At 49.0% G+C, this 24,657-nt stretch overlaps 1 protein-coding gene across 1 annotated transcript in view; it reads left to right on the top strand.

Moving 5' to 3' along the window:
* The first annotated feature begins 287 nt into the window (after positions 1 to 287).
* The window catches only part of LOC143942729 (cortexin-3-like), a 45,426-nt gene continuing 21,056 nt past the window's right edge, over positions 288 to 24,657 (top strand). The window contains exon 1 of the mRNA XM_077464110.1: positions 288 to 679. The gene's annotated coding sequence lies outside the window, so the exon portion shown is untranslated. The remainder of the gene's footprint in view (positions 680 to 24,657) is intronic.

Here is a 24,657-nt window from a genome sequence, read left to right on the forward strand (position 1 = left end):
GAGGGAGAAGAATAGAGGAGAGGGAGAAGTATAGAGGAGGGGAGAAGTGTAGAGGAGAGGGAGAAGTATAGAGGAGAGTGGGATTCAGAGAGGAGAGGGGGAGTATAGAGGAGAGGGAGAAAAATAGAGGAGGGGAGAAGTGTAGAGGAGAGGGAGAAGTGTAGAGGAGAGGGAGAAGTATAGAGGAGAGTGGGATTCAGAGAGGAGAGGGGGAGTATAGGAGAGGGAGGGGAGTATAGAAGAGAGGAATAGAGGAGAGGTAGAAGTATACCTCTCATCTCCTCTCCTCCACTCATCTCCACCAGTTGCTGCTCACCCCTCCCCCTCTTTGCAGTAAGCCCAGTATCGGAGTGTTCTCCTCATCCCCCGGTGTCCCCGTACACCGGATCATCCTCATCCCCGGCCTCCTGGGGGGGACCCGCTCTCACATTCACCATTATCCTCCCAGCAGCCAATCAGAGGTGGAGGCGGGCTCCCCGTGCTTTCCCGGAGATGCTCATCCCCGGGGTTGCCATAGGTACGGTTGTCGTTAGCAACCGGGGAGCCCCATCCGCCTAGGCAAGAGGAGAATGCGGGGCTTGGCGGAGACGGCGGCGGAGAGGAGGCGGAGGAGAAGCCGGTAGAGGCAGCAGTGATCGGGAAGGACGGGAACCGGGATGTCGGAGTTCTTCATCAACAGGTAGAGCCCCCAATGTCTGCATGGAGGAGGGGAGAGCCCTCACCCCAAGGTCTGCATGGAGGAGGGGAGAACCCTCACCCCAATGTCTGCATGGAGGAGGGGAGAACCCAGCACCTCAATATCTGCATGGAGGAAGGGAGAGCCCATCACCCCAATATTTGCATGGAAGGAGGGGAGAACCATCACCCCAATATCTGCATGGAGGAGGGGAGAGCCCATCACCCCAATGTCTGCATGGAGGAGGTATGGGGCATGCCATGGCAGGGAGCAGGATTCCAGGCAGAGGCGGGGCAGGGGGCACCCAGCATGGCAGAGATGATGGGGGACACAATACTGAGACTGGAAGAGGGTGGGAGGAGGGGGACCTTAATACTGGTTTAGGGTGGGGAGAGGCTGGGGTAAGTGGTACCTTAATATTAGTACAGTTTGGGGGGGGGGGGGGGCTGGGATGAAAAGTACCCTAATATTAGTACAGGGTGAAGGAGAGGCTAGGATAAGTAGTACCCCAATACTAGTAAAGAGTGGAGGAGAGACTGGGATGAGTGGTACCCCAATACTAGTGCAGGGTGGGGAGAGGCTGGTATGAGAAGTACCCTAATATTAGTACAGGGTGAAGGAGAGGCTAGGATAAGTAGTACCCCAATACTAGTAAAGAGTGGAGGAGATACTGGAAAGAGTGGTACCCAAACACTAGTACAGGGTGGAGAAGTGGCTAGGGTGAGTGGTACCCCAATACTAGTGAAGAGTGGAGGAGAGGTTGGGATGAGTGGTACCTCAAAAGTACTATAGGGTGGGGAGAGGCTGGGATGAGTAGTACCCTGATACTAGTACAGGGTAGGGAGAGGCTGACATGAGTGGTACCCTAATGCTAGCACAGAGTGGAGAAGAGGCTAGAATGAGTGGTACACCCAATACTAGTAAAGAGTGCAGGAGAGGCTGGGATGAGTGGTACCTTAATATTAGTATATGGTGGGGAGAGACTGGGATGAATGGGCCCTTAATACTAGTGCAGGGTGGGGAGAGGCTGGGATGAGTGGTACCCTAATACTAGTACAGGGTGGGAAGAGGCTGTGATGAATGGTACCCTGATACTAGAGCAGGGTGGGGAAAGGCTGTGATGAGTCGTACCCTAATACTAGTACAGAGTGGGGAGAGGCTGGGATGAGTGATACCCTAATACTAGTACAGGATGGGAAGAGGCTGGGATGAGTGGTACCCTAATACTAGTACAGGATGGGAAGAGGCTTTGATGAATGGTACCCTAATACGAGTGCAGGGCAGGGAGAGGCTGTGATGAGTAATACCCTGATATTAGTACAGGGTAGGGAGAGGCTGGCATGATTGGTACCTTAATGCTAGCACAGGGTGGAGAAGAGGCTGGGATGAGTGGTACCTCAATATTAGTATATGGTGGGGAGAGGCTGGGATGAATGGTACCTTAATATTAGTATATGGTGGGGAGAGGCTGGGATGAGAAGTACCCTAATATTAGTACAGGGTGAAGGAGAGGCTAGGATAAGTAGTACCCCAATACTAGTAAAGTGTGGAGGAGAGACTGGGATGATTGGTACCCCAATACTAGTGCAGGGTGGGGAGAGGCTGGTATGAGAAGTACCCTAATATTAGTACAGGGTGAAGGAGAGGCTAGGATAAGTAGTACCCCAATACTAGTAAAGAGTGGAGGAGAGACTGGAAAGAGTGGTACCCAAACACTAGTACAGGGTGGAGAAGTGGCTAGGGTGAGTGGTACCCCAATACTAGTGAAGAGTGGAGGAGAGGTTGGGATGAGTGGTACCTCAAAAGTACTATAGGGTGGGGAGAGGCTGGGATGAGTAGTACCCTGATACTAGTACAGGGTAGGGAGAGGCTGACATGAGTGGTACCCTAATGCTAGCACAGGGTGGAGAAGAGGCTAGAATGAGTGGTACACCCAATACTAGTAAAGAGTGCAGGAGAGGCTGGGATGAGTGGTATCTTAATATTAGTATATGGTGGGGAGAGACTGGGATGAATGGGCCCTTAATACTAGTGCAGCGTGGGGAGAGGCTGGGATGAGTGGTACCCTAATACTAGTACAGGGTGGGAAGAGGCTGTGATGAATGGTACCCTGATACTAGAGCAGGGTGGGGAAAGGCTGTGATGAGTGGTACCCTAATACTAGTACAGAGTGGGGAGAGGCTGGGATGAGTGGTACCCTAATACTAGTACAGGATGGGAAGAGGCTGGGATGAGTGGTACCCTAATACTAGTACAGGATGGGAAGAGGCTGGGATGAGTGGTACCCTAATACTAGTACAGGATGGGAAGAGGCTTTGATGAATGGTACCCTAATACTAGTGCAGGGCAGGGAGAGGCTGTGATGATTAGTACCCTGATATTAGTACAGGGTAGGGAGAGGCTGGCATGATTGGTTCCTTAATGCTAGCACAGGGTGGAGAAGAGGCTGGGATGAGTGGTACCTCAATATTAGTATATGGTGGGGAGAGGCTGGGATGAATGGTACCTTAATACTAGTATATGGTGGGGAGAGGCTGGGATGAATGGTACCTTAATACTAGTATATGGTGGGGAGAGGCTGGGATGAATGGTACACTAATACTAGTGCAGGATGGGGAGAGGCTGGGATGAGTAGTACCCTGATATTAGTACAGAGTAGGGAGAGGCTGGCATGATTGGTACCTTAATGCTAGCATAGGGTGGAGAAGAGGCTGGGATGAGTGGTACCTCAATATTAGTATATGGTGGGGAGAGGCTGGGATGAATGGTACCTTAATACTAGTATATGGTGGGGAGAGGCTGGGATGAATGGTACCTTAATACTAGTATATGGTGGGGAGAGGCTGGGATGAATGGTACCTTAATACTAGTATATGGTGGGGAGAGGCTGGGATGAATGGTACACTAATACTAGTGCAGGATGGGGAGAGGCTGGGATGAGTGGTACCCTAATACTAGTACAGTGTGGGGAGAGGCTGGGATGAGTAGTACCCTGATACTAGTAAAGGGTGGAGAAGAGGCTAGGATGAGTGGTACCCCAATACTAGTAAAGAGTGGAGGAGAGGTTGGGATGAGTGGTACCTCAACACTAATATAGGGTGGGGAGAGGCTGGCATGAAGGGTACCCTAATACTAGTACAGGGTAGGGAGTGGCTGGCATGAGTAGTACCCTAATACTAGTAGAGGGTTGGGGGAGGCTGGGATGAGTCATACCCTAAGATTGGTACAGGATAGAGGAGAGCCAAGGATTAGTGGTATAGGGTGGAGGAGAGGCTGGGATGAGTGGTACCCTAATACCGGTCCAAGGTAGAAGAGAGAAAACAGTCCATGTTTAACCCCTTCAGAAGCAGAGGGCAGCAAATTGTGCACTGTATGACTATCAGCTTTGGCTACAGTCAAGCTACAAGCCAACCAAGAAGAACCTTCTTCCTTATATATCAGAACACTACAAGCACAAGAAAGACTAGGTGCCAACTTATAACCTATTTCCTTAGATATCAGGGACCACAAATCCAAGACTAGATGCCAACTAAGACCTCCTTTTTTTATATACTGGTGGGTTACACGTTCAAGCAGTGTCTAAGCAACAGGAATTACCTCTTTCCTTAGAGATCAAGAGGACTACAAGCCCCAGCATCCTATGGGACAACTAAGAACATCTTAATTTCTTACATATCAGCAAACTATATGTCCTAACAACCTCTGCAAATGAATAATCTCCTTCCTTGGGAATGACAATACCTAAAAAGCCAACCAGGAATAACCTCCATCATTAGATACTGGAGAACAAATAGGCCACAGGCAAACCTGAAAAAAAAAACCTCTTCCATAGATATCTATAAATAAATCCCACCAATCTCTAAAACAACTAGGAATAGCTCCTTTCCTTATTTACCTGTAGAATTTCAGTCCCAGCAGCCCCACCAACCAGAAGTAACCTTCTTCCTTAGATATCAGGGACTTTAAGTCTCTGCAGACCTCCAAATTAGTACCAGTGTCCCCTCAACGTTTGGAGAACTGCAAGTACCAGTGTACTTCTGAACCAGCTACTGGAAATCTTTAGTCGTCAGGGAAATTTAAAGGTTTATTCTATCCAAAAAGGGGACTTCAGCCGTGTCTGGTTGAGTACCCCGTTTTTAGGTTTTGTGGATAGCAGCGCCCATATCCCCATTACCATAATTCTTGGCTGTGTTTGTGCCCACTTTTTCTGCATTACATTCTCCATAATATCAAAAAATTGCTGGGATGGTTAAAAAAAGGTGTGGAGTCCTACGGAGATAAAAGACAGTGTCAGGAAGTTTAACACTCACTGATGGAGAACTACAAGCTCTAGCAAGCCTTTACCTAGCTCTCAACCACCTACTGTATGTATGCTAGACATAACAGGATATTGGTACCACTCTCCTGGTTGGTTACAGTGGGGCTGGAGGATCATTTTGGATCTCTGTTGACCCCTAGTGCCCGACATTTGGCCCAGGGGCTGCATGGGAATCTTTGAGAAGCTCTGTGTGGACCTTGAGGCACCTGCAAATAGTAGTCTGTCCGATAATGTTTCTTCAGTCAGTCTATGAACCATGTCCAAATCCCCAACACTTTCTCTAGAATTTACAGTCTCTGACCATCTCCTGTAGTATGTCAGCAGTCTCTGACCATCTCCTGTAGCATGTCAGCAGTCTCTGACCATCTCCTGTAGTATGTCTGCAGTCTCTGACCATCTCCTGTATTATGTCTGCAGTCTCTGACCATCTCCTGTAGTATGTCTGCAGTCTCTGACCATCTCCTGTATTATGTCTGCAGTCTCTGACCATCTCCTGTAGTATGTCTGCAGTCTCTGACCATCTCCTGTATTATGTCTGCAGTCTCTGACCATCTCCTGTAGTATGTCTGCAGTCTCTGACCATCTCCTGTATTATGTCTGCAGTCTCTGACCATCTCCTGTAGCATGTCAGCAGTCTCTGACCATCTCCTGTACTATGTCTGCCGTCTCTGACCATCTCCTGTACTATGTCTGCCGTCTCTGACCATCTCCTGTATTATGTCTGCAGTCTCTGACCATCTCCTGTACTGTGTCGGCAGTCTCTGGCCATCTTCTGTCCTATGTCTGCAGTCTCTGGCCATCTCCTGTAATATATCAGCAATCTCTGACCATCTCCTGTACTGTGTCGGCAATCTCTGGCCACCTTCTGTCCTATGTCAGTAGTCTCTGACCATCTCCTGTAGTAGGTCTGCAGTCTCTAACCATCTCCTGTACTAGGTCTGCATTCTCTGACCATCTCCTGCCATATGTCAGCAGTCTCTGACTATCTCCTATAGTATGTCAGCAGTCTCTGACCATCTCCTGTACTGTGTCGGCAGTCCCTGACCATCTCCTGTAGTATTTCTGCAGTCTCTGACCATCTCCTGTATTATGTCTGCAGTCTCTGACCATCTCCTGTAGTATGTCTGCAGTCTCTGACCATCTCCTGTATTATGTCTGCAGTCTCTGACCATCTCCTGTAGTATGTCTGCAGTCTCTGACCATCTCCTGTATTATGTCTGCAGTCTCTGACCATCTCCTGTAGTATGTCTGCAGTCTCTGACCATCTCCTGTATTATGTCTGCAGTCTCTGACCATCTCCTGTAGCATGTCAGCAGTCTCTGACCATCTCCTGTACTATGTCTGCCGTCTCTGACCATCTCCTGTACTATGTCTGCCGTCTCTGACCATCTCCTGTATTATGTCTGCAGTCTCTGACCATCTCCTGTACTGTGTCGGCAGTCTCTGGCCATCTTCTGTCCTATGTCTGCAGTCTCTGGCCATCTCCTGTAATATATCAGCAATCTCTGACCATCTCCTGTACTGTGTCGGCAATCTCTGGCCACCTTCTGTCCTATGTCAGTAGTCTCTGACCATCTCCTGTAGTAGGTCTGCAGTCTCTAACCATCTCCTGTACTAGGTCTGCATTCTCTGACCATCTCCTGCCATATGTCAGCAGTCTCTGACTATCTCCTATAGTATGTCAGCAGTCTCTGACCATCTCCTGTACTGTGTCGGCAGTCCCTGACCATCTCCTGTAGTATTTCTGCAGTCTCTGACCATCTCCTGTAGTATTTCTGCAGTCTCTGACCATCTCCTGTATTATGTCTGTAGTCTCTCACCATCTCCTGTACTGTGTGTGCAGTCTCTCACTATCTTCTGTCCTATGTCTGCAGTCTCTGACCATCTCCTGTAGTTTGTCAGCAGTCTCTGGCCATCTCCTGTAGTAGGTCAGCTGTCTCTGGTCATCTCCTGTACTGTGTCGGCAGTCTCTGACCATCTTCTGTCCTATGTCTGCAGTCTCTGACCATCTCCTCTATCATGTCTGCAGTCTCCCACCATCTCCTGTAGTATGTCAGCAGTCTCTGGCAATCTCCTGTAGTGTGTCGGCAGTCTCTGACCATCTCCTGTAGTGTGTCGGCAGTCTCTGGCCATCTCCTGTAGTGTGTCGGCAGTCTCTGGCCATCTCCTGTAGTGTGTCTGCAGTCTCTGGCCATCTCCTGTAGTGTGTCGGCAGTCTCTGGCCATCTCCTGTAGTATGTCAACAGTCTCTGGCCATCTCCTGTAGTGTGTCGGCAGTCTCTGACCATCTCTCTCAGCAAGTTCGTAGTCTTTAATAGACTCCTGTTGCATGCCTTCCATTTCTGACAGCTTTGTGCAGCATTGCATTCTCTGTATACAATGTATATCGTGTGACCCTATGGTGATGTCAGGGGCCACAATTGAGGCCCCTCCATGCATCAAGAAAGATGACCACCACCTCTGTAGACCCTTCCAGAAAATTTTGAGGCAAGTGCTGTTGAAGCAATCAGTTTGCATACATTGCCCTTGTTTTTCACGGAGATAGGCTGGCTCCCAGGTGCCCCCGCCTTGTCGCGAGAATGGACATTTGTACAACAACCCTTCATAGGAAAGGCAGTTTGTTGGAATGGTTATGCATGCAAGCAGAGCTACCTTTATTTATGATGGTGAACCACAAGTCCCAGTTATGGCTCTAAGAGTCCCATTGGTGCTGCACCCAGGGTATGCTCAAACTTGTGTATAGCGTTTAGTCCTTCATCAGGACTTTAACAATAGCATAGTACAGTGATGGTGAACCTTGGCACCCCAGATGTTTTGGAACTACATTTCCCATGATGCTCAACTACACTGCAGAGTGCATGAGCATCATGGGAAATGTAGTTCCAAAACATCTGGAGTGCCAAGGTTCACCATCACTGGCAAAGTATCTAAAGGACTCAATTAAAAATTTGAAGGTATCAATCGGAACCAGGAGGGTGAACACTGAATGAGTGACTGTATTGAACGGCAGTCTTTTTCCATGCAACCGGCTTGTCTGTATGGAAACCTAAATAAATCACCCTTCAGTCCATCTATGTTAAAAATGTATACTGATAGTATAAATACCTAAATGCTCATAGAAGATATCGAGACCTGCACACCCTTACTGAAACTGGCAATACTATTTGGATATGATCCCTATGTGATCCCCTGCCAACCCTTCCCCCCCCCGTTCTGGGAATGCCCATGAGTATATGGCGACAAGTCCAGGCATTTTGATCTGAATTGGGCACCTCCTTTGAACTCCTGAAGAAGTTGACTGTGGGCATTTTTACCATCCTCCAACCACCCATCTGAAAGAGACCCATTTCATCAGAAGTTGTACCTTTTATGCCTTGAGCCAGGTGTTTGTTCTCTAACGTACTTAGCCCCAGTTCACACAGAAATTCCCCCCTTCTGAGTCTCCCCTTCTCTCCACCTCCTACCCATCCCCAACCACCATCCCTTGGTTCCACCCCCTACCCACCCCCAAGCACCATCCCTTGGTTCCACCCCCTACCCACCACCAATCACCATCCCTTGGTTCCACCTCCTACCCACCCCAAGCACCATCCCTTGGTTCCACCCCCTACCCACCCCCAAGCACCATCCCTTGGTTCCACCTCCTAACCCCCCCAAGCACCATCCCTTGGTTCCACCTCCTACCCACCCCCAAGCACCATGCCTTGGTTCCACCTCCTACCCGCCCTTGAGCACCATCCCTTGGTTCCACCTCCTACCCACCCCAAGCACCATCCCTTGGTTCCACCCCCTACCCACCCCCAAGCACCATCCCTTGGTTTCACCTCCTACCCACCCGAGAGCACCATCCCTTGGTTCCACCTCCTAACCCCCCCAAGCACCATCCCTTGGTTCCACCTCCTACCCACCCCCAAGCACCATGCCTTGGTTGAATGAATGAAATACTTATATAGCGCACAATGCGAACTGAATCGCCTCTAGGTTCCACCTCCTACCCGCCCTTGAGCACCATCCCTTGGTTCCACCTCCTACCCACCCCAGAGCACCATCCCTTGGTTCCACCTCCTACCCACCCCCAAGCACCATCCCTTGGTTCCACCCCCTACTCACCCCCAAGGACCATCCATTGGTTCCACCTCCTACCCACCCCCAAGCACCATCCCTTGGTTCCACCTTCTACCCACCCCAAGCACCATCCCTTGGTTCCACCCCCTACCCACCCCCAAGCACCATCCCTTGGTTCCACCTCCTACCCACCCCCAAGCACCATCCCTTGGTTCCACCCCCTACTCACCCCCAAGCACCATCCATTGGTTCCACCTCATAACCCCCCCAAGCACCATCCCTTGGTTCCACCTCCTACCCACCCCAAGCACCATCCCTTGGTTCCACCTCCTACCCACCCCAAGCACCATCCCTTGGTTCCACCTCCTACCCAACCCCAAGCACCATGCCTTGGTTCCACCTCCTACCCGCCCTCGAGCACCATTCCTTGGTTCCACCTCCTACCCAGCCCAAAGCACCATCCCTTGGTTCTACCTCCTACTCACCCCCAAGCACCATCCCTTGGTTCCACCCCCTACTCACCCCCAAGCACCATCCATTGGTTCCATCTCCTACCCACCCCCAAGCACCATCCCTTGGTTCCACCTCCTACCCACCTCCCAGTACAGCCCCTTTTAGAGAATACAGAACCAAGTATCATTCTGTGGTGCTAACTAATTTGTATTAGTATTTGTATTAATTTGCATTAATGCCCCCTGTCCCCTCCACAACAAAATACCACCCCAGTAACAATAGACCTCAGCAGCAACAAAAGATCTCCCAGCATCAATAGACTGTCCAGCAACCACAAATTGCAGCAGAAACAGTAGATCCATCCCAGGAACAACTGATTCTCCAGGAATATAAGACTACCCCCAGAAACAATAGATCCTCCACCAGCAACAAAAGACCTCTCTCTCAACACTAGATCTCTCCCAACAACAACTGACTCCCCAGGAATATAAGACCCCTCCCAGCAACAATAGATCCTCCATCCAAATCAATAGACCTCTCCAGCAGCAACAGACCTTTCTCTCAACAATAAATCCCTTTCCAGCAACAACTGACTCTCCAGAAATATAAGACCACTACCATCAACTATAGACCCCTCACACATTAATTCCCCCCCCCCCCCCACAACAATTTACTACACAGGTAACAATAGATCCACCCCAGTAGCAATAAAAGATCTTCCAGCAGCCAGCATCAATAGATCCTCCAGCAGCCAGCAACAATAGATCTCTCTCTCAACAGTAGATCCCTCACAGTAACAACTGACTCTCCAGGCATATAAGACCCCTCCCAGCAACAATAGACCCTCCACTAACAACAATAGACCTCCCCAGCAACAATAGACCTCTCTCTCAACAGTAGATCTCTCGCAGCAACAGCTGACCTCCCAGGAATATAAGACCCCTCCCAGCAACAATAGATCCTCCACTAACAACAATAGACCTCTCCAGCAACAACAGACCTCTCTCTCAACAGTAGATCTCTCGCAGCAACAGCTGACCTCCCAGGAATATAAGACCCCTCCCGGCAACTATAGACCTCCCAACAAAAATGGATCCCCACCAGTGACCCCCGGCCACCATCACCAATAGATCCTCCAGCACACCCCAGCACCCCTTGCCATTACATATAATCAGTTTTGGGGGTGCCCGAAAGAAATGTTTTCCCCCACACTCCCCCTGAAAAAAAAATCCCTGTTCACACTAGTGCCACTGCGATTTGAGTTGTACAGAATCGCATGACTAGGCAAACCACATTGTTTTCCATGGTGTCCATCTTAATCAATGTGACTCAGCACACGCGATTTTGGAAAAAGGTTCCTGCACTACTTTGGTGCGACTTCAGTGCAATTTCAGCCTCATAGACTTCTATGTTAACGCACAGAATTCGCAGCAGCATTAGATAAGAAGTGATTCCTATGCAACTTTGATGAGGTCAGATTTTTAACCTTCACCTCTCCTCCCAGGTCATTTTTGCTGCCTAAAATATTTCCTCCCAAGCCCATTCTATTCACACTCGAGTGTGGCGGAAACACGTATTCCCGCTCGCATTTTTATTTTTTTTTTAAACGTGAATGCGCGGCACGCATAGGGAAGCCCAATTACACAAATACAAAAATGTGCAATCCACCGTGACCACGACCACTCCACGACCAAAATGTTTTTGGAGCTACTTTGGGCCATTTGTCTGGTGTAGGGCAGCCCATTGTGCGACATGCGTTTTTCCACTTAAGAACTGAGCCTCTTTTTGAGATTTGTTTATTTTACAAGTTAAAAACTGTTTGTTTGTTTTTTTTTTGCTAGAAAATTACTTAGAACCCCTAAACATTATACATTTTTTTTCTAACACCCTAGAGAATAAAATGGAGGTCGTTGCAATACTTTCTGTCACACAGTTTTTGCGCAGCGGTCTTACAAGCGCACTTTTTTTTGAAAAAAAATAGACTTTTTTTTAAATTAAAAAATAAGTCAACAGTAAAGTAAGCCCAATTTTTAATTTATATTGAGAAAGATAATGTTACAGCGAGTAAATTGATACCCAACATGTCAAACTTCAAAATTGCGCCCGCTCGTGGAATGGCGACAAACTTTTACCCTTAAAAATTGCCATAGGGGATGTTTAAAAAATTCTACAGGTTGCATGCTTTGAGTTACATAGGAAGTCCAGGGCTAGAATTATTGCTCTCGCTCTACCGATCGCGGCAATACCTCACATGTGTGGTTTGTACCCCGTTTTCATATGCGGGCGCTACTCACGTATGCGTTCGCTTCTGCACGCGAGCTCGGCGGGACGGAGCGCGTTGACATTTTTTTTTTTTTCTGATTTCTTTTACCTTTTATTTTTTATTTTTCCACTTTAAAAAAAATCCTATTTAAAAAAAAAAATCCTATTTTTAAAAAAATCCTATTTTTAAAAAAATCCTATTTTTAAAAAAATCCTATTTTTAAAAAAATCCTATTAAAAAATTCCTATTACAAGGAATGTAAAAAAAAAATTATAATAAAAAAAAAAAGAGCTGTGGGTGGAAGTGACGTTTTGTTCTGGAGACGGGTGGGGGCCATCTTCCCCTCACTCCTCTCCATACCCAGCAAGGGCGAATATCCGATTGCCTCTGCCGACGTCTCCGGTAAGCGGCCGAGGGCACCGGAGCACAGCGGGAGGGGATGGCCCCTCTCCCAACGCCGATAAAAGTGATCTCACGGCGAATCCCCACAGAGACCACTCTTATTGGAAAGCGGACGAACAAGGAGATACCGGGGGTTATGGCAGCTAGCTGCTGCCATAACAATGATATTCCTCTTAAGGCCGGGTTCACACTATAGCGATGCGGGAACGCCACGAATCTGCGGCGTTTACCCGCATCGCACACCTCCCGCCGGCAGTTCACACTGCCCTATGCGGACGGCTGGGGGTGTCAATGTTATGTTAATGACACCCCCAGATCCATCGGCATATCGCAGTGCGATCTGCCGACTCGCACAGGAATCGGATCGCATGGTGGGAACACCCATGCGATCCGATTCTGTTGCGGACCCAAAAAAGGGTCCCATGCGAGTTTGCTGCGGGAGCGATGCGAGTTCAGCCATACTATCTGTATGGCTGAACTCGCATCGCTACGGAGATCGGATGTGATTTGCTGTGCGAATCACATCCGGATCTCCCCCCGCAGCGGTGTGAACCGGGCCTTAAAGTAAGGACATGTATCGGCGTGCGGCGGTCGGGAATTGGTTAAGCATGTAAAATGCGCAAAGAAACGCAATCAGGAATGCGCTTAGGTGTGAATGGAATGTGATTGGGAGGAGAGTTTTTGGGCAGCAAAGAAGACGTGGGAGGGGAAGTAAAGGTTAGAAAAAAAAAAACATTGATCTCATCAAAGCAGGGCCGTCTTTAAGGCAGGGCAAAAGGGGCAGCTGCCCTAGGCCCTGTCATTGTTGTGGGGCCCAAAGCAGCTGCATCATACTTGCCAACTATTCCAGTTTACATTCCCTCGTCCCTTGAGGTTTTAGTCCTGTGCTGTGTCCTGATATCTCAGTGTGAAGTGCTGCTACTAATGCTGCCCAGCTCTGACCTTTTGTTGTGTACAGATGACTCACCTGCAGACCCTGTGTTTACATGTAAATAACCGGCATTCATATGTAAATAGCAGTGACATGCATATGTAAATAGCTGAGGCCAACGGAATTGATATGTAAATAAGGCAGCATTCATATGTATATCATGCTCCTCTGCAGTGAGGAGATGATGTGCTGTAATCTACAGCAACCAGTATTAGTAATACTTTGTTGATTGGCTGCTTGAGATTACTGTACAGTAATACTGTATTACTGTACAGTAATCTCAAGCAGCCAATCAACAAGCAGAAATCATGTGCTGTAACCTATAGCAACTAATCAGTGAGCCTTAAGGAGTGCTGTAACCTCTAGCAACCAGTCAGTAAACAGTAATGATATGCTGTAACCTCTACCAACCAATCGCAATCGCTGCCTGATCTGATACAGTAAACTGATTTTAAGTCTGGCTGCTATTTATTGTATGTCTCAGAGAAGGTGGAGAGCGAAATTGCATGGGGGGAGGGGGGGCCCTAAGAAAAATTTTGCCCAGGGCCCAATCAATATTAAAGACAGCCCTGCATCAAAGTCTCATAGGAATTGTAATTTAATGCAGATGCGACTTCCGTGAGTAAAGGTGGAAGTCGCGTCAAAGCTGCAAGCAAGTCACGCTGGAAGTGGCATGAAAGTCGCATCGCATTCGTGTGAACCGAGCCTTACGGATCTTCCCAGGTCCAAAATTAGTCCCAGTTTCTCATGTGGCCCATTGAGAGAAAAAAAAAAAAAACGAATTGCCCAACCCTGTTGTGCTGAGCATTACAAGAATAATAATAATATATCACTTTGATGACACACATTGAAACATTGTAACAAAAGTATTGCAACACAAAAACAAAACAAACAAATATGTCAAACAAAACACATTTATAAAACCATCTAAAACAGGCTTTCTCAACCTTTTAACCCTGAAGGAACCACCAAAAACAATTCCAATCAGGTCCTTACTAAAAACCAATTTATCGGGGGTCAATAGGAACAATGCCCCTTATACTGGTGGCCAATAGGAAGAATGTTCCCCTTAAAGTGGTGCTCAGAATGCCACCCTTAAAGGCTTCGCTAAGACCCCTTTCACACTGGGGCGTTTTTCAGGCGTTTTTCAGGCGTTTTTCAGGCGCTTTAGCGTTAAAAAAAGCGCCTGTAAAGCGCTTGAAAGAAGCCTCATCTGCAGTCCTAATGTGAAAGCCCAAGTGCTTTAATAGCCCTTTCACAATGTCAGCGCCCCGAAAAACGATCGTAAAGCGCCGCTTAAACTAGCAGCGCTTTACCAGCGTTTTTTGAGCGTTATTGGGGTGCTTTTAACCCCTGCTAGTGGCCAAATAAAGGGTTAAAAGCGCCCACAAAACGCTGCTGCCAATAGTGTTTTTCAGACGCTTTTCAGGCGTTTTACAGGCGTTTTACAGGCGCTTCCCATTGATTTCAATGGGAAGGGGGCGCTTTAGGAGCGTTGTATTCACCGCTCCAAAAGCGCTGCAAAGAAGCTGCTTGCAGGACTTTTTTTGACGCCCCCTGCCAGCGCAGCGCTTCAGTGTGAAAGCACTCAGGCTTTTACATTGGGATTGCAGTTGCAGCTTCTTTTAGGCGCTTTTTTTAATGCTAAAGTGCATGAAAAAGGCCCCAGTGTGAAAGGGATCTAAGACCCCTTTCACACCAGGGTGTTTTGCAGGCGCTATAGCATTAGAAATAGCGCCTGCAATCTGCCCGAGGGCTTTCACATTACAGCGGTGCGCTGGCAGGACGTCAGAAAAAAGTCCTGCCAGCAGCTTCTTTGGAGCGGTGAAGGAGCGGTGTGTTTACCGCTCTTCCACCGATGCTCCCCATTGAAATCAATGGGGCAGCGCTGTAATACCGCCGGCAAAACGCCGCTATTGCGGCGTATTGCCGGCAGTTTTAACCCTTTCGCGGCCGCTAGCGGGGGGTAAAAGCATCCCGCTAGCGCCCGAAATGCGCCACAAATCCGCGCCACAAATAGGGGCGTTTTACCGCCGACGCAATGGGCGGTGTGGTGTGAAAGGGGTCTTAGTGATGCTGAACCTTGAACTCTGTAGGCACCATCAAAAAGGTGGTTCATCAGCCACAGCTCAAGGAACCCCTCTGGAGGAACCTCAGGGTTGTCCACCACAGCTACAACCATCGGTAGAGATCTTGATAATATACTCCAGATGGAATAGTCGCATGTGATCGAAATAATGCGATCCGCGTAACAAAAGTGCAATCTAAAGCCTTGTACACACGATCGAATTGTCCGGCGTACTTAGTCCGGCAAACAATCCAGCGGATAGTCCGGCGGACTTTCTACCGAACGGACTTGGCCACACACGGACGCACGTTAAGTCCGGCGATTGCTAGCGCGATGACGTACAGCACGTACGACGGGACTAGAAAAAGGAAGTTCAATAGCCAGTAGCCGATAGCTTCCTTCTCGTACTTGCTTCAGAGCATGCGTCATTCTTAGCCCTTGTACACACGGTTGGACATTCCGAACGGAAAATGTCCGATCGGACCGCGTTGTCGGATAATCCGACCGTGTGTGGGCTCCATAGGACTGTTTCCGTCGGAATATCTCGACGGACCAAGTTTTCCAGCTGGGCTATAAAATTTTCCGACAACATGATCCGATCGGACTTTGTCCAATCATGTGTAGAGAATTCCGATCGGACAAAGTGCCACGCATGCTCAGATCAAATTTCTACACCAAAGCTATTGGCTACTAGCCTGAATGTAGTCCCGTCGTAACTAAATAACGTCATCACGTTCTGAACGATCGGATTTTCCGACAACTTTGTCCGACCGTGTGTATGCAACAGTTTCGGACAAAATCCGTCGGAAAAAATCCAACGGATTTGGTTGTGGTGAATGTCCAACCGTGTGCACAAGGGCTTAGTCCGCCGGACTAGCATACTTACGAACGTATTGTCCGCTGAAACCCAAGTCCGGCGGAAAGATTGGAGTGCAAAACTACTTTCTAAGTCCGCCGGACTTTACGCTGAAAAAGTCCACTGAAGCGCACACACACGATCGGATTGTCTGGTGAAATTAGTCCGCCGGACAATTCAATGGTGTATACGTGGCATAAGACAAAATTTTGAGCAAGAACAGAACAAGACCAGCCCCTTTTTTTTTTTTTTTTTTTTTTATACTTTAGATCTCCAGTAATAAACTTACGACGTGCCGATTTACTTACCTTCGAAACCTTAAAAAAATCCCTTGAATCGCGTTGAACGCCGTCTGGGATGCTGGTACCTTTGGTCATGTATCTATCTCTATATATATATATATTAATGTATTTGGTGTCTTCTATGAAGCACACAATGAGTGGTCAGAGTATTGGCAGGTTGATCTATATCAGCTGACCGCACATTAAATCGCCACCGCCGTGACTGATGTAAGGTCAGCCGGTGTCGCTGTATATCAAAGATCGACAAGTTCCCGGAGTGGTTCGGAGCCCTAGATCAAACCCCGCGCTGACGCGTATTGAGCCCTCTGAGTGACGAGCTGGAAAGGGATTGGTAATCGAAGGTCACGATTGTGTTAAACCAGCAAAAGTGATCTCGTATTGATGGCCGAAAGAAAAGAGGGGAGCGGAGGGGTGGGGGGAGGGGGGGGTGGGTTGTCTTCTCCGGAGGGTGAAAATTACGGCCGTACTATAGAGATGTGCTGAAATCTGAGGAACATTTCTAGGTTTTGTTTGCTACCAAGATGGGAATACGATATGAAATAACCTCCTTCCTTCCCCATAGTCCAGAGGTCTCCAAACCTTTCCATATCAAGGTCACATGGTATCTTTTACAAATATTTGCTGGTCGAAAAATTCGTTTTTTTAAATAAATTAGTACCCTTTACATTAGAGTCCCCATCAGCGTCCACTCTTACATTAGGGTCCTCAATAGAGTCCAATCTTTATCAGGATCCCCTTCAGGGTCCCCATCAGAGTCCCACCTACATCAGTATCATCAGCAGAATCCCTCCTTACATCGGGGTCCCCTTCAGAGCCCTCCTTTGCATCAGGAAACTGTCCAGCGTCCCCCGTTCCATCATTGTCTCTACCATAGTCCCCCATTACATTAGAGTCCCCATCAGCGTCCACCCTTACATTAGGGTCCTCAATAGAGTCCAATCTTTCATGATCCCAGAGTCCCACCTACATCAGTATCCTCAGCAGAAACCCTCCTTACATCTGGGTCCCCTTCAGAGCCCTCCTTTGCATCAGGAAATTGACCAGCATCCCCCCTTCCATCATTGTCTCTACCATAGTCCCCCTTACATTAAATTCCCCATCAGCGTCCACCCTTACATTAGGGTCCTCAATAGAGTCCATTCTTTATCAGGATCCACTTCAGGGTCCCTATCAGAGTCCCACCTACATCAGTATCCTCAGCAGAAACCCTCCTTACATCGGGGTCCCCTTCAGAGCCCTCCTTTGCATCAGGAAATTGACCAGCACCCCCCTTCCATCATTTTCTCTATCATAGTCCCCCCTTACATTAGAGTCCCCATCAGCGTCCACCCTTACATTAGGGTCCTCAATAGAGTTCAATCTTTCATGATCCCCTTCAGGGTCCCTATCAGAGTCCCACCTACATCAGTATCCTCAGCAGAATCCCTCCTTACATCGGGGTCCCCTTCAGAGCCCTCCTTTGCATCAGGAAATTGACCAGCATCCCCCCTTCCATCATTGTCTCTACCATAGCCCCCCTTACATTAGAGTCCCCATCAGCGTCCACCCTTACATTAGGGTCCTCAATAGAGTCCAATCTTTATCAGGATCCCCTTCAGGATCCCTATCAGAGTCCCACCTACATCAGTATCCTCAGCAGAAACCCTCCTTACATCGGGGTCCCCTTCAGAGCCCTCCTTTGCATCAGGAAATTGACCAGCACCCCCCTTCCATCATTTTCTCTATCATAGTCCCCCCTTACATTAGAGTCCCCATCAGCGTCCACCCTTACATTAGGGTCCTCAATAGAGTTCAATCTTTCATGATCCCCTTCAGGGTCCCTATCAGAGTCCCACCTACATCAGTATCCTCAGCAGAATCCCTCCTTACATCGGGGTCCCCTTCAGAGCCCTCCTTTGCATCAGGAAATTGACCAGCATCCCCCCTTCCATCATTGTCTCTACCATAGTCCCCCTTACATTAGAGTCCCCATCAGCGTCCACCCTTACATTAGGGTCCTCAATAGAGTCCAATCTTTATCAGGATCCCCTTCAGGATCCCTATCAGAGTCCCACCTACATCAGTATCCTCAGCAGAAACCCTCCTTACATCGGGGTCCCCTTCAGAGCCCTCTTTTGCATCAGGAAACGGTCCAGCGTCCCCCCTTTCATCATTGTCTCTACCATAGTCCCCCATTACATTAGAGTCCCCATTAGCGTCCACCCTTACATTAGGGTCCTCAATAGAGTCCAATCTTTCATGATCCCCTTCAGGGTCCCTATCAGAGTCCCACCTACATCAGTATCCTCAGCAGAATCCCTCCTTACATCAGGGTCCCCTTTAGTGCCCTCCTTTGCATCAGGAAACTGTCCAGCGTCCCCCGTTCCATCATTGTCTCTACCATAGTCCCCCCTTACATTAGAGTCCCCATCAGAATCCACCCTTACATTAGGGTCCTCAATAGAGTCCAATCTTTCAGGATCCCCTTCAGGGTCCCTATCAGAGTCCCACCTACATCAGTATCCTCAGCAGAAACCCTCCTTGCATCAGGGTCCCCTAAAGAACCCTCCTTTACATTAGGAAATTGACCAGAGTCCCCCCCTTTCATCATTGTCTCTACCATAGTCCCCCCTTACATTAGAATCACCCTTACATCAGTGTCCCCATCAGAGCCCCCCTTAAATCAACCCCCCCTCACATCAGAGCCCCCCCTTACATCAGAACCCCCCTCATCAGTGTCCCCCCCTTACATCAGGTGCCTCATTTGTGCTAGAGGCTGCACCAGAATGACTAGATCAGTCACAGGTTGTGGGTGGATGGTTGTGAGGGCAAGTCGGAAGGAGTTCCTTCAGCGGGGGTTGTGCCCAGAATTTGAAAATGGTGATGGACCCTCATGGGGTTTGGGCTGCTGCCTTTTTTGGGTATGGCCTCGTGGTCGTTTCCACGTGTAGATTTGAAAGAGTAAGAAGGAAAGAGCGCCCAATGTCCAAAGGAATGCAAACTTGAAGGTAGGTTAAACAGTGTCTATGGGAAGTATTGGCAAGTACATCAAGGCAACGCGTTTCGAGGAAAAGGTCACCGTCACTTCTCAACTTATGATGTCTAAGGTCTTAGTATATCATTATAACACACAGCGATACCTTGGATTACGAGCATAATTCATTCCAGAAGAATGCTTCTAATCCAAAGCACTTGTATATCAAAGCGAGTTTCCCCATAGGAGTCAATGGAAACTCAGATAATTTGTTCCACAGTGACTGCTATTGTATGCAGTACCGCATGCGGCCAGAAGTGGGGGGGGGGGGTGCTAGAGACATTTGGAAACACTCAGGGACGCACGGAAACACTTGAGCTCGGATGCACTCGGCGAAGCTCGGAGGCACTCAGAAACGGTGTGTTTCCGAGTGTCTCCGAGCGGCTCTGAGTGTCACCAGCGCCCCCACCTCTGGCCAAATGTGGTACTGCACACCACAGAGGCTTGAATCCTGCTTGTCTTGCGAGACAACGCTCGCAAACCACGTCGGGATTTAAAAAAAAAATAATAGCTTGCTTTGCGAAGAGCACTTAAACTGTACAGCAGGGATATGCAATTAGCGGTTGAAGAACTACAAGTCCCATAGTAGGACCCTGGCAGCCACAAGCATGACACCCAGAGGCAGAGGCATGATGGGACTTGTGGTTTTGCAACAGCTGGAGGTCCGCTAATTGCATATCCCTGCTGACAGTATACATCTTGGATATTATCTTTTTTTGCATTTTTGTTCCTATACCCCAATTTTATATATATTTGTTTTCTGTGCATTTTTTTATGTTTGCTCCATAGACCTGAAGAAGGTGGAGTCATTTCCCCGAAACGCGTTGGTTTAATGCACTTACCAATATTTTCAATAAACATCTTTTAACCTACCTTCAAGTATTCATTCCTTTGGACACCAGGCGCTCCTTCCTTCCTACCTTTCCCCTTACATCAGGGTCCTTCATCAGAGTCCCCCTTTATAACCAGGTCTCCATCAGAGGCCCATTTACTTCAGGGTCCCCATCAGATTCCCCCCTTACATCTGAATCCCCATCAGAGTCCACCCTTACATCTGAATCCCCATCAGAGGACCCCCTTACATCTGAATCCCCATCAGAGGGCCCCCTTACATCTGAATCCCCATCAGAGGACCCCCTTACATCTGAATCCCCATCAGAGTCCCCCCTTACATCTGAATCCCCATCAGACTCCCCCTTACATCTGAACCTCCATCAGAGGCCCCCCTTACATTTGAATCCCCATCAGAGCCCCCCCCTTACATCTGAATCCCCATCAGAGTCCCCCCTTACATCTGAATCCCCATCAGAGGACCCCCTTACATCTGAATCCCCATCAGAGTCCCCCCTTACATCTGAATCCCCATCAGAGGACCCCCTTACATCTGAATCCCCATCAGAGGACCCCCTTACATCTGAATCCCCATCAGAGGACCCCCTTACATCTGAATCCCCATCAGAGTCCCCCCTTACATCTGAATCCCCATCAGACTCCCCCTTACATCTGAATCCCCATCAGAGGCCCCCCTTACATCTGAATCCCCATCAGACTCCCCCTTACATCTGAATCCCCATCAGACTCCCCCTTACATCTGAATCCCCATCAGAGGACCCCCTTACATCTGAATCCCCATCAGAGTCCACCCTTACATCTGAATCCCCATCAGAGGCCCCCCCTTACATCTGAATCCCCATCAGAGTCCACCCTTACATCTGAATCCCCATCAGAGGACCCCCTTACATCTGAATCCCCATCAGAGGACCCCCTTACATCTGAATCCCCATCAGAGGACCCCCTTACATCTGAATCCCCATCAGAGTCCCCCCTTACATCTGAATCCCCATCAGAGGACCCCCTTACATCTGAATCCCCATCAGAGTCCCCCCTTACATCTGAATCCCCATCAGAGGACCCCCTTACATCTGAATCCCCATCAGAGGACCCCCTTACATCTGAATCCCCATCAGAGGACCCCCTTACATCTGAATCCCCATCAGAGGACCCCCTTACATCTGAATCCCCATCAGAGGACCCCCTTACATCTGAATCCCCATCAGAGGACCCCCTTACATCTGAATCCCCATCAGAGGACCCCCTTACATCTGAATCCCCATCAGAGGACCCCCTTACATCTGAATCCCCATCAGAGTCCACCCTTACATCTGAATCCCCATCAGAGGACCCCCTTACATCTGAATCCCCATCAGAGCCCCCCCCTTACACCTGAATCCCCATCAGAGCCCCCCTTACATTTGAATCCCCATCAGAGGCCCCCCCTTACATCTGAATCCCCATCAGAGGCCCCCCTTACATCTGAATCCCCATCAGAGCCCCCCCCTTACACCTGAATCCCCATCAGAGCCCCCCCTTACATCTGAATCCCCATCAGAGGCCCCCCTTACATCTGAATCCCCATCAGAGCCCCCCCAACATCTGAATCCCCATCAGAGTCCCCCTTACATCTGAATCCCCATCAGAGTCCCCCCTTACATGAGGGTCCTTAGCAGAGTCAGATGTCAGACCTCAATCTTTGCACATTGAGCATATGATCGGCTAACCATAGCCATGGACCAGGTAAAATCTTGTAACGGGTCAGACCCGGCACACGGGGCCATCATTTTAAGACCCCTGCCATAGAGGGGGGGGGGGGCATGGGGGTGTTAACTCCCCTATTGTCCTTTTTTTTTTTTTACTGTCTGAGTCTCCATTGTCTTTGCTTTCTGTAGTAGGAAGGAAATGAGCTAAAATGTCTTCAAAGCAAAGGGAAATACCCTCTTTGACAACTGTCGTAGGAACAGGTGTCTCCATTTAACATAATGTAGATGTACATACTCTATATTACCAAAAGTATTGGGACGCCTGCCTTTACACACAACATGAACTTTAATGGCATCCCAGTCTTAGTCCGTAGGGTTCAGTATTGAGTTGGCTCCGCCCTTTGCAGCTATAACAGCTTCAACTCTTCTGGGAAGGACGTCCACAAGGTTTAGGAGCGTGTCTACGGGAAGGTTTGACTATTCTTCCAGAAGAGCATTTGTGAGGTCAGGCACTGATGCTGGACGAGAAGGCCTGGCTCGCAGTCTCCGCTCTAACTCATCCCAAAGGTGTTCTATCGGGTTGAGGTCAGGACTCTGTGCAGGCCAGTCATGTTCCTCCACCCCAAACTCCCTCATCTATGTCTTTATGGACCTTGCTTTTGTGCACTGGTGTGCAGTCATGTTGGAACAGGAAGGGGCCGTCCCCCAAACTGTCCCCACAGAGTTGGGAGCCTGAAATTGTCCAAAATGTCTTGGTATGCTGACGCCTTAACTGGAACCAAGGGGCCAAGCCCAAGTGTTTGGGGTGGAGGAACTTGACTGGCCTGCACAGAGTCCTGACCTCAACCCGATAGAACACCTTTGGGATGAGCTAGAGCGGAGACTGCGAGCCAGGCCTTCTCGTCCAACATCAGTGCCTGACCTCACAAATGCGCATCCTCTTATATACCCAGAGCTGTCGCCGGGACTCTTTAGGACGGATTCAGGCAGCTGTATTTCATCCACCATAAGTGTCTTTAGTTATTTCTATAAAATTTCGATTTATTGCGGGAACGTCGCTGGCGGCACTCAGCTCCCGACAATCTGTCTTAGGCAAATATTGCTTTTTGCCGATATAGTAGGAACGTGCGGCTGTAAAATACCAGCTGCCGGCAAATAGTAAAACCAGTCGATAAACTGCAGTGCTACAAAACATTGGTGCACTCAGCTGACCTTTAATGCACGGATCTCCTGCAGCCAGATTCAGCAGGGCTTTTACAGTGCTTCTGATCAGGACTGCAGCCTCTTGTTACATGACAGTGTGCTATACCATCTCCCTCTGAGACCTGCAACGTTCCCCTTCTGAGTCACCCCTTCTCTCCGCCCCCATACCCACCCCCAAGCACTGTCTATTGGCTCCAACCCCTACCTGTCTCCCAGTACCGCCCCTTTTAGAGAATACAGAACCAAGTATCATTCCGTGGTGCTAATTCATTTGCATGGAACTTGTTAATTATAACACGAAAAGCAGCAAAATAGGCCCCCTGCAGCCAGCAACAATAGATCCCCCACACAACAATGACCCCTCCCCCCCTGCAACAAAATACCACCCCAGCAACAATAGATCCATCCAGCAAAAATAGACCCCCAGCAGAAGCAGACCTCCAAGCAACAATAGATCCCCAGCAGAAACAGACCTCCCAACAACAATAGATCCCCACGCAACAATGCCCATTCCCCCCCAGCAACTAAATATCACCCCAGCAACAATAGATTAACCCAGCAAAAACAGACCCCCCAGCAGCAACAGACCTTCCAGCAACAATAGATCCCAGACACCCAGCAGCAACAACAGACCTCCCAGAAGCCAGCAAAAATAGATCCCACACACAACAATGCCCCCACAACAAAATACAACCCAAGCAACAATAGGTCCACCCAGTAAAACTGGACCCCCAGTAGAAACAAAACAACATATCTCATTCTAAAGAGCAGGCCCTCTGATTCCTACTGTATTAAAGTGTATTGTATTTGTACTGTCTACCCTCAAGTTGTAAAGCACTACGTAAACTGTTGGCGTTATATAAATCCTGTATAATAATAATCTCCCAGCAACCAGTATCAAAAAGACCCCACCAGCAACAATAGATCCCCCACAGCTGTGTCCCAGGCTGTGTCCTGATGAAGCTGTGTCCCGGCCTGTGTCCCAGTCTGTGTCCCAGGCTGTGTCCTGATGAAGTTGTGTCCCGGGCTGTGTCCTGATGATGCTGTGTCCCAGGCTGTGTCCTGATGAAGTTGTGTCCCGGGCTGTGCCCTGATGAAGCTGTGTCCCGGGCTGTGTCCTGATGATGCTGTGTCCCGGGCTGTGTCCTGATGAAGCTGTGTCCCGGGTTGTGTCCTGATGAAGCTGTGTCCCAGGCTGTGTCCTGATGAAGTTGCGTCCCGGGCTGCGTCCTGATGAAGCTGTGTCCCGGGCTGTGTCCTGATGATGCTGTGTCCCGGGCTGTGCCCTGGCCTGTGTCCTGATGAATCTGTGTCCCGGGCTGTGCCCTGGCCTGTGTCCTGATGAAGCTGTGTCTCGGGCTGTGTCCTGATGAAGCTGTGTCCCAGGCTGTATCCTGATGAAGCTGTGCCCTGGCCCGGTCCTGATGAAACTGTGTCCTGATGAAGCTGTGTCCCAGGTTGTTTCTCAGCCCGGTGCTGATGAAGCTGTGTCCCAGCCTGTGTCCCAGGCTGTATCCTGATGAAGCTGTGTTCCAGCCTGTGTCCCAGGCTGTATCCTGATGAAGCTGTG

Source organism: Lithobates pipiens, unplaced genomic scaffold (genome assembly GCF_037356315.1).
Source record: "Lithobates pipiens isolate NorthernLeopardFrog02 unplaced genomic scaffold, aLitPip1_a1.2 Scaffold_30, whole genome shotgun sequence".
Taxonomy (NCBI): Eukaryota; Metazoa; Chordata; class Amphibia; order Anura; family Ranidae; genus Lithobates; species Lithobates pipiens.